This window comes from Marmota marmota, unplaced genomic scaffold (genome assembly GCF_001458135.2).
Source record: "Marmota marmota marmota unplaced genomic scaffold, marMar, whole genome shotgun sequence".
Classification (NCBI taxonomy): Eukaryota; Metazoa; Chordata; class Mammalia; order Rodentia; family Sciuridae; genus Marmota; species Marmota marmota.
In genome coordinates this window covers 2,249,895-2,260,665 of record NW_026000141.1, presented here as the reverse complement: position 1 = coordinate 2,260,665, position 10,771 = coordinate 2,249,895, and the positions used below count along the sequence as shown (strand labels likewise).

The 10,771-nt window shown below is 58.9% G+C and overlaps 1 protein-coding gene across 1 annotated transcript in view; it reads right to left on the bottom strand.

Annotated features, from left to right (window-relative positions):
• Positions 1–6,708, bottom strand: part of Rimbp2 (RIMS binding protein 2) — a 171,343-nt gene extending 164,635 nt beyond the window's left edge. Inside the window, exon 1 of the mRNA XM_048785899.1 lies at positions 6,215–6,708. The gene's annotated coding sequence lies outside the window, so the exon portion shown is untranslated. The remainder of the gene's footprint in view (positions 1–6,214) is intronic.
• Positions 6,709–10,771: the final 4,063 nt, after the last annotated feature.

The following is a 10,771-nucleotide window of genomic DNA, read 5'->3' as shown; positions in this document are numbered from 1 at the left end:
AGAGAGGGAGGGGAGGGGGAGAGAGGGAGAGGGAGAGAGGGAGAGGGAAGGGGAGCGGATAGGAGAGAAAGGAGGGGGAGAGAGTAGTGAAAGAAGAGAAATGGAGGGGGAGAGGGAGGGGGAGAGAGGGAGAGAAAAGATAGGAGAGAAGAGAAAGGGAGGGAAAGAGAGGAGCAAGGAAGAGAAGATACAGGGAGCCTGGAGTGTCCCCAGGGCTGTCTCCAGGGCTGTCCCCAGCGCTGGCTCTGACCTTAACATATCGTGGGCCTGCAGAGAACAAAGGCAGCACAGCCTGCCAGGCTGGAAGTGAGGTTCTCTTTCTCCCGGGTGAGGACCGGCCTTAGCCCGTGGTAAGGGGCTGGCTGCACAGCTCTGGGTACCCCAAGGCCCCCAGTGGCACACTTGAAAGGGGTGGACCGGGCAGCCGTGAGCCACACTCAGCAGAGCTGTTAGGAAGAGCCAGTGCCCAGGCCCTGGAGCACCTCCTGAGAGTTCCGGGTTGCAGCCTGTGTCTGGCCCCACGGTGACCCCATAATGGCCCCATGGTGGCCCCACGGTGCATGTAGATGGTGCAGGGACTCAGAGCGGGACCCGGCCTGTCCCTCCAAAGCTGCAGCAGGGAAGACACTTGGTTTCTCAAGACTGCTGTCTCATTTGTGAAAGGGTCTAAACCGGCACCAACACCCTTGTGTCACGCATGCTGGTGACAACTCTGAGTGAGGGACGGTGACAACGGATCCAGTGCCACACCTACAGCCAAGAGCGCTGTTCCTGCAGGTTCCCTCACTGAACTGTCACACTGGAGGAACAGCACAGGGACGGCACGGAGCCACACCTGTGATCCCCACCTGGGAGGCTGGGCAGGAGGACCAAGTTCAAGGTCCCCAGTGCCGGGATGAGGCTCGGCGCAGGGTGCTGGTCCAGCATGTGTAAGGCCCTGGTCTTTGAAGCCCAGAGCTGGGGAGAAGGGTAGTCCCGGTGGGGATGGAGGGGGAGGAGAGGGACAACAAGCAGGGTCAAGCAAGTCCAGTCTGAGGTGAGGAGTGTTCTGGCAAAACACTGAGCCTTGGGAGGACCAGCCTGCCTGCAGCAGCCGCACAGGCCACCAAGTATCATGACCCTCATTTTCAAGAGACGCTTATTGAGCACCAGAATGTCAGCCACTCGCAGCCAGGGACAAACCCTGACGGAAAGACACAGCCCTGGTAGGTGTGGCCAGAGCCTTCCCCTGTCACTCCTGTCGTGATAGAATCATGCCCAGCTGGACCCTCTTGCCTGTCACAGGCTCAGAATTCACTGGCACTGGGAGCCCCAGGGCAGCTCCCAGCTAAGGAGGGAAATGGCCACAGCAACCCCCAGGCCCCCAGGTGGAGCTCTCCAAAGACCCAGAGCTCCTCTAGCCCAACACCATTTCCCAAAACCGGGGACGGAGACCAGAGACCAACCAACCAGTTGCTGCACAGCGCTCTATCTATCTCTACAGGACAGGAGAGATCCCAGCCTTGGAGACCCTGGTCAGTAAAGACCATTCATCACACCCGACGGACACCTGCTCTGTCCACCAACAGCAGTGCCAATTCTGAACAGACCATCTCCCAGGGGACACACTACATTGACACCAAGAGCATTTAATCAGAGGACGTCTCACCAAGTCCCACCACCAGATCTGCTCTCTGCCCAGGGCAGCTCTGCCAAAGGACCCACCAAGGGGCTTTCTCCTTGGTGGCTTTGGGCAGGGGAGGAACAAAGAAAGGTAGAGGAGGGGTCTCTGAGCCTGGACACCTGACACTGTGGCTGGCTCCCTGGTGGGACCGCCAGAGCATGCCCGCCCAGGCGGAGCTCACAGCCGACACCCAGCCCCCCAACCTGTGCTTCCTGCTCCAAAAACACAGCACTTCCTGCACATGCCCAGAAGAACCAAGTCCACCACCATCTCCCTGCCCGCAGCACACAGGCCCTCAGTCTTCCTGTCCCCCAGGCTGGCTGGCCCTTCCTCTGGGCCTCCCGGGTGCCCAGCCGGGCACCATAGCAGCTGTGGGAGTGCTCCAGCCTGGCCTGGGGGATGGTCCTCACCTGGGATGTTCTACACCTCCACAGAGCAGGGCCTTGGGGTCCTGCCGCTGCTCTGTGCCCAGCGCCTACCAAGGGCATGCCCGGCCTTCCCCTCAGGGCACAGACAGAAAGGAGTCTCCATGCTGCCCTCCAGAGCGTGGCTCTGCAGGGGGGAGGGCTGTCCCCAGCACATGTACCAGTGGATGTCATGAGAAAGGCAGGGCAGGGGCTGGGGCAGGTCCCAGGAGCAGGTGCCCCCTAGGGACAGGGGCTCAAGGACATCATTCTATCTCGGTTCCTTTCCAAGAAATTCTTTTGAGCACCAGCTCTGTGCCAGTTGGCTGGTATGGGAGACGAATAGGAAGATAATCTGAGATGAATGGCTTCAGGCCACCAGTCCTTTCCCTCCCCAAGTCCTGGGCTCTGCACACCATGCCTGTCAGCTCCTGGGCAGCCTTGAGGCCTTCAGGCCACACCCCGTCTCAAGGAGTTAAGCCTCTCCAGAGCCACAGAAGCCCTGGCTTCCTTGTTGGGTGAGGTTCCTGGTCCAGGGAAACTAAGAAATGTTAAGATGGGTCTAAATTAAGCATTCCTCTTCAGGTTTCTGCTTAATAAACAAATATTTTAACCCTGCAACCCCCATGCTCGTGGGGCCTGCTCAGGGCTACACACAGACTTGCAGCCAGGGGCAAGGGTCCACAATGCAGTCCAGAGATGCTGGGTGACTGAAACTGCCTTCAAAAGCCACCATGTGACCCCTGACCTTCACAGAGGCTGGGCCACATGGGCCCCCAGGCACCCTAGGACCACACCTGGGTTGTCGGCAGCTCAAAGTCCAAGACCCAGCAGTGAGCAAGACCAGGTGTGGTTCTGACATGGGTGAGCCTGGGTCCCGGGGGCTGCCTCCCTCTGCTCACCCCACACCTGAGCCCCCGATAAGCTCCCTCAGCCGCGGGGATCCCGAGTAGCAGGAATCACAGGGCCGAAGGAGCTGCGGCATTAACTGGCCACACCACACTGAGCGTCGGCTAGAACTGGTGCCCAACAACGATGAGGGCATGCGCCACGTCATGCCAGCCCAGCCAGCCACTCTGAGATGTGTCTGTGGGACTTTCCCTGCAGCCCCACTGCGCACCAGGGCTCTGGCCACACCTGGGCAACCTCCCTGCGGACGAGGCTCCTAAAACGCAGGTGAGCAGCTGTAAGAGCCCCGAGAAAGCCGGGCTCAGAGGCCTGGCGCTCCTGGCTGTCCCTCACCAGAACCCAAGATGCACCCCCTTGGGCACTGACACAAAGCCAAGGTCACTTCCACATTGGTCAAGGGTAGCCTATGGTAGAGAAGGTGAGAGGGGCAGGAGTGGGGTATAGGGAAGAGAGGTTGGGGGAAAAGAGAGAGCGCGGGGACCCTGCAGCCACCACGCTGGGTGAGGCCTGTGGTCCAGCCTCCGCCCTGGAAGGCTCCAGTGTCCACAGCAGAAACAGGCTCCTCACCACAAAGCAGAGCAGCCCAGGCTGGTGGTCATCCCCCACACCGTAAGGACAACACACAGCTTTCCACATGGGTGGGAAGAGCTACAAGGGAGAGAAGCCATGGATTGTCCCAATCGGAGGGGGCCAGCGGGTACAGGGTGGCTTCTGGAAGTTGTCATCATCTGCTCTGGATGAGAGAAATCAGAACAGTGTAGCCGGGCCACGTGGCTGTCCCAAGCCTTCTCACAGACAGGGAGCATGGTACCAAACCCACGGTCCACTGGAACAGGGCTCACCTGCACCGCGGAGACTTGTGACCCAACTCGAGCCTGTGGGATTCTTACAGGTCCAGGCCACCTGTGCGCCTGGCGCTTGCTGAACAGCCCCCACCAAGGCTGACCGCCCGAGAGGCCCCTCAGAGATGCTCCAGTAGCCACAGGGTCACATGCTGGCCCACAGCTCCCGCAGCAGTGCACCCTGGGAACTTGCCTGAGGCAGGTCCAAGCCCTCCCTGGACCTCTGAGTGCCAGGCCCCGGAGGACGCAGCCCTCTTCAAGTCCATGGGCCGTGCACAAGGACATCACTGGGAGCTGATGCCCCCAAGGTGCAGGGAGTTGCTGCTCTAAGGAGGACGAGGGCCCCTGCCTCGCTGGTGCAGGGTGAGAAGGAAACAGGAAGCTGGGCAACAGCACCTGCTTTGGACCTTCCCCTTCCCCGAGAGCAGCCGTCCTCTCACAGGCCACCACCATGCACAGAGCAAGATAAATAAGGCTGGGAAGGCCTGTGAATCGCCTCGCTGCTCCTTTTAAGTGGCTGGGTGCTCTCAGCTCTGCACACTGGCCTCACCTGGGGAGCTTTCTAAGTTCCCCGGGGCCCTGGACTCTGGTTGGGGCTCCCCACGGGCGGGCGGGCTTGCCGGGCTAGAGCGGAGCCCCCTGCTCTTTGCAGACAGGGTGGGTCAGGAGGCATAGCCACCTGCAGCTCTCTGGCTTCCTGCTTCAGGCACGTTGACAACACCAACCCCTCCTGACCCAGATCACCCCCGTTAGGGGCAAGGGTGGGCATCAGCTACTTCCCAGGAGTAGCCTGGAAAGGCTTTGCACTGCGTCCTGGGAACTATATGGCCAGCCAGCCGCCTGCAGCCCGGGGCCATCCCAGCCACTCCACTGCAGGCGGGGAGCCTGCCTGCTGTCACACCACACCCCACGGAGCTACTGCACCCGAGCTCAGACTCCCACCCAGAGCCATTCAACCGTCCAAGACACCAAACCACACAACCAGGTCCCAGCAGCCAGCAGGGGCAGAAGCAAGGTCCAGGGTGTCCGGCAAGCAGGGCTGGGGGAGGCAGTTATTATCAGAGGGTCCCCCCACCCCAGGTTGACCTGCTCCACACAGAATCCGTTTAAGATGCTCCCTCCTCTCAGCATCTGGCCACCCCAGCTCAGAAGTGGACAGAAGGAGGAAGTTGCTCTAGACCTGACCACAGAGGCCAGGACTGGACACCAGCCTCCCTCCAGGGGTCTTCCACGTTCAGAGTGAGCTCGCTCCTCTACGGCCCCCTCCATCTGTGACATTTATCCTTCACTTACTTGGTGGGGGTGGGGCGGCTCTAATGAACAGTTTCCTCCACAAGGAGGCCACAGCCAGGCTGGACCCTAGGACCTTTGCTCCCTCTTCCCCAAACCCCTTCCCTCCCCTCCGAGCTCTCCCTGTGTCCTGAGAACCCACAGACCATCAGGGTGCTGGGGGAGACCCCTGCTCCATCCTCAGTCCTCAGGAACCTGCAGTGGACCCTGTCTGCCCTCGGCCCAGAGTCCAGGTGGCCTGGTAAAGCAGGCCCCTCCGCCCTCCCACGCTCCCTCCTCCTTCCCTCCTCCCAGCCCCTTACGGGAGCCCACCAACTCCAGGGACATGCAGGGGGTCTCCCTGGGGATAGGACTGAGCCTACTTCTGGAGGCCACAGGCACTGGCCACCCGGCCAGGTTCTGCCCAAACCTAACTTCCTGGGTCGTTCCGTGAACACTGCATTGCCAGGTGGGGACAAGGATTGCAAGGGAACAGCCTGCGTGCACACCAGCACACGCTGCGCACACACACCTTCTGCCTGCCAGGGAATCTCTGTTGTGACAGACAAATCATTCAAGTCCGACGTGGGACGTGAACTGGCAAATTTGCAGCGTGTGGTTCCACCTGAGCCGAGCTGCGGAGCACAGCCAGCCCTGCCGACCTGTCCTGCATCCCCTCCCGGCTCTGGCCCAAGGAGACCGGGTCCTACCCACCCGAGAGGCCACTGTGTGCAACAGCAGGACACCCTGATGGCCCTCTCCCCAGGGCGGCGTCAAACTTTGCCTGGAGGGGCTTTTATGAAAAGCTGGGGTGGAGGGGACGCTTGAGCCACAGCGCCACCATCGCCAACACCCTGCGCTGAGCCTGTCAGCCCTTCCCTTCGGAAATGGTTCCATCAGGTCCAGACAGTGGGGAGAGACCGCGCGGCCTGGCCAAAGCCCTGCACCAGGCAGCCCGCTGCCAGCACCCAGTGCTGAAGGGCACCCTCCAACCGCCAACCGCTACAAAATAAACTTAGTCTGGGCAAAGAGTTTCCAGCTATGCCCCTGCCACTAGCTCGCATATGGAAAGACGAGGGGACACGGGAGGCTATTTTTAGGAGTAAAAAAAATAAATCTCAGCCTACCTTAGAGGCCAGCAGTGCCAAGCCCCGGAGGTTCTCCGTGGAGACGACTGCAGTGCACTGTGTCAGATTACAAACTGGGGACGAGGGAGGAGGAGGAGGAGGGGACAGAGGCAGGCTGAGGCGGCACCCAGGCAGCGTCACAGGGCATCCGTGTGTCCACACCGCTGGGACTCAGCTAGAATGATTCATTAGCTTTCCGCAGACAGGTTGAGAGAGAGGGAGGGAGGGAGAGCGAGAGGGAGGGAGAGGGAGGGAAAGGGGGGACGGCCTCGGCCATGCACACGGCAGGAGCCAGTGTTTTCATACACACACACACTCACGCACACACGCACATGCACGCCCCAAGATGGCTCTGTCCCCTCACTGTCTGCCGGAATCTTTTTCACAGAGCTGTGGTCAAAGGCTGGTTCAGAAATGGAGGCTGGCAAGCACCCGCCCGGCAGGCTTTGGGGCTGGAGCATCCGCCTGGCCTGCGCAGCGCAAGGTCCCCCCCTGCAGGTCGCCGGGGCCCCTGCGTCCAGGCGCAGGCCCGCTGCCTCTGCCCTGTGTGCGTAGGAGTTCACAGGAGCTGCCAAAGGGAAGCGTTGGCGGGGAGCCCCCCAGGCTGCTGGGGCAGACCCGCCTCCCCACCCTAGGCTGCCCATCTCCCTGAACAGTCCGACTCCCGTGGCTGCCAGATCCAGATGCACCAGCTACCTAGCAACGGAGGCGCAGGAGAGACCTGTGTGTGCGTGTGTGCGCGCACACACACACACATACACACACACAAACACGCGCTCACTTCCCGGGTGGGCCTCCTCCACTGGTTATTTAAAGATGCCAAGTGACTTGGCTCCTCAAAGGGAAGCCGCTTGAGTTGGGTCGCACCCTGGTTCAGCTCTGTGGGAGCCTCCCAGTGACAGCAGAAGACACCAGAGAAATGACCACGAATTGCAAGGAAAAGCATGCATGTGTTTCCTGCTGGTCCTGCACATTGAAGGCAGGACTTCTGAGGTGCCTTCTATTGCTTCTCCCACCAACAGACCCATTCAATGGCCGGAAGCTCAGTGGGCACATTGCTCAAACCCAGCACCCTCCAGCCACAGTGACCTCAGGCTAACAGGCCAGAGGGACCCCCCTCCCAAGGTGACAGCCCCTGCCATGGAAAATGGGTCCCGCCAACGTTTTCCCAACCAGGACTCTTTTTTGTGTGTCCTGAAGACGTCCCTGAATGAGGTACCTGGGCATTTGCCTGCTTGGGCCTCTTCCCAGGGCCCTGTGGGCTGGGTGCCCGGTGCAGAGCTCCAGGCCGGTGTCTGGTCAGGAGCAGATGCTGTGGTCCACGGCTGAGGCCCTCAGGGTGGGCACTGAGACCCTGTGAAGCCCTGGAGGAGGCAGTGGGTGCCACCCACACTCCCAGCAGCGCCCCCTGCAGGAGCAAGAGGAGACAGTCCAGACGGCCATGACTGACCAGCCAACGGACCAGCAGCTCAGCACCACGAGGTGTATCCACAGGCTGGAGCCGCATGGAACCTGGCAAGCTATGAAGCTCTGCACTATGGATGACCCTTAAAACCACTGCTGGGTGACAGGACCAGACCCAGAAGGCCTTGTCCACATGATTCTGTTTCCATGAAGTGCCCAGAACAGTCACCTCCAGGACTGGGCGGAGACTGCTGCTTACGGGTCGGGGGGTCATTCTGGGTGGTGAGATGACCTGGAATCAAACAGGGCTGGGGCTGCACAGCACTGCACGCGACAAAGGCCACTGAGTGTCCCCTGTAAGTGGCCAATGTCATATCATGGGAAGTGGGGTCACAGTGACCCTGAGCCTGACCCGACCCCACCTATGTGACCTTGAAGAAGACAGCCTTCCTCTCTTGCTACAAAAATGTCCTGTTTATATTGTCACAATGATTCCTCAGGATTCTTGACAGATGAAACACTTGGCAGGAACTAAAGCGGCCCCTTCAGAGAGGACTCTGAAGTTGGCTTTGTCCCCGCACTTTCTCAGCAGGGAGGAAACGGGCTTCTGAAGCAGTGCCGTAGGTCACAGAGACCCCACATCCAAGATTCTGGAACAATAACTGCAGAGGTGCCACCCACTCACATCAGTCAGGGGTGCTTGCCCACCCCTCCGTGTGAGCTGGGCCATTTCATGGACTGGACAACCGAAGCCCAGGGTTGACCATAGCAGCCAGAATCCACACAGTCAAATGAAGACCCTGTTCTTGGTGTGTCCCCACCTCACAATGAGCAGGATGTGTGTAAACACTGGACACTAAAGACCAGAGCCTTTCGTGCCGTGGGTGCCCGTGAAGCTCCGGGCTCCGTGAGGGGTCAAGACGGGCTCTGCACCTGCTCTTTAAAGTCCTGAAACGTGAGCTGCGTGGCGGGAACCAGCTCCTGGGAGAAACAGGAGCCCAGGGCCCAGGATGCCTGTCACAGGCACCCACAGCTCCTGACCCAAAAACCGGGCATTGCCACCCATGGCCATGGGCTGCCAGAGCTATGGCAAGCCACACGCCCTTCACTTCTCCCTTCTGGTGCAGTGAACTGGCCAGCGGCAAGGAAGCAGGGACAAGAGCCATGCAGCTTTCCTGCCCTCCTTGTGGCTGAGGCACAGCGGGCATTTTCTACTTGGAACTGCTGCCCACCAAAGTGCCAGGCATTCTGGTGGCCATGCTGTTCTGAGGGCTCAGCATTGAACGGCGTCCACCACTGAAGGGTGGCTAGTGACAGGTCTCTGTTGACACGGAACACCAGAGCCTCTGCAGCCCAGCTGTCAAGAGCACGGGCAGTTTCCTCTCTGGCTGGTGTCACAGCCAGCCTCCGAGTATGGCCACCTGAGTCTCATCAGGCAGCACTGGGAAGGTGGGCACTCGCCTGAGGCTCCACTGTGCTGGGCCTTTCTCTTGGAAAAATCTACCCAATGGTCTGTTTGTGAGGGGGGGCAGTAGAGAACAGGCCGCGTGGGAGATGAGGCTATGGTCACTTGAAGTCCCAGGGAAGAGGGGGGGAAGCAGTCACCAACAAGAATTGGATAGGAATGGATGGGACAGGATGGGGAGGGAAGAGGGGGATGGGGTGGGGTGGGGTGGGTGGCATGGGATGGATGGGCTTGGATGGGATGGGATGGGGTGGGGTGGGGTGAGATGGGGGGGTTGCAATGGGAGTGGATAAGATAGGGTGGGGTGGGTGGGATGTGGGGTAGGGTAGATGGGTATGAATGGGGTTGGATGGGATGGGGTGGTGGGGTGGGAAGGGACAGATTAGATGGAGTTGGTGGGATGGGATGGATGGTGTACGTGGGTGGGTGGGTGGCACCGGGTGGGAATTCTGGTGAGTCCACCTGGTTCTAGTACCACCAGGAGACCCAGGTAGCCCTGGGGTGGCTCATGCTCATGTTTGCTGCACTGTTGAGGCTTCTGTGGAGCCTCCTGCAGAGCCACCTCCCTCCAGTGTCCATGGAGGTGACTGGAGCAGTGTCCACCCAACGGCTGTGTCTCCACACATCTCAGGGCACCTCCCTCCCCTAGCACTCAGGCTGTGGTGCTGGCACCGTACGTGGTGGTGTGTCTGTGGGTCCCACGGGGTCACGAGATGACTCAGTGCACAGAGCAGAGGGAGTTTAGAGGAAGCCACCCGTGCCAAGACGGCTGGTAACAGTTTACACCCAGGAGCAACGAGGATTCAGCCAAACTTACCCCACTAAATCCCCAACTCCACTTCCTCTTAGCCAGGTCCCCCCAAAATGTCCACAGCCTCTTGGGCACACTAGCATCAGGGAAAGTCTCAGTGGAAAAACACAACAGTCTTAAGTGATTCAGTTCAAATAATTTTTTTGTGAGTAAATTTTGTGGACATAATTCTAGGGCCCTTTCCAGGGTCTTGTGAGGGTTTATACAAGTGAGGGTCTCTGAAACTGACACCTCATTGGCTTCATGATAAACCTGCCTCTTGATGAGGTAAGGACTGCATTGCTTAATATATAAAGAGCTCTTACAAATCACTAAGAAAAGGCCAGCAATCCAATAGAAAACTTGGCAAAGATTTTGATACATAGTTTAGCACCCCCAATTTTAAAAAGGCCTATTGCTATATTACAAACTCTAAAATGTACTAAGTGAAAAAAAAAAAAGACTTTATCTTGATTTTCTGATGGCAATCAAGCCAGAATTCCCACCCACTCCATCCAGCTCATCCTACCCTATCCATCCCCAGCTGGTCATTTGTACTGGTATATGAAGGGGGTACCTGTGGCTGTTTCAGGGAGCTGACCACAATCAGAGCAGTGGCCACCTCTTGAGAGAGAGATGAGTCTTGGAAGCAGGAGAGCGAAAGACCCTGCTATTTATCAAACCCTGCTCTTTCTGAGACCCATTGAACTGTGAGCCTAAAAGGGGAATGAAACTGCATTAAAGTCAGATCTTACAGACACTGAGACATCCTTCCTGGATGCGCACCAGGCGTTGACTACACACACCCACACACCCCACCCCGGCAGGACATCAGTAGCCAACTTTTCATCTCTGTAACCAAAATACCAACAAAAACAACTTAGAGGGGCTGGGCTGG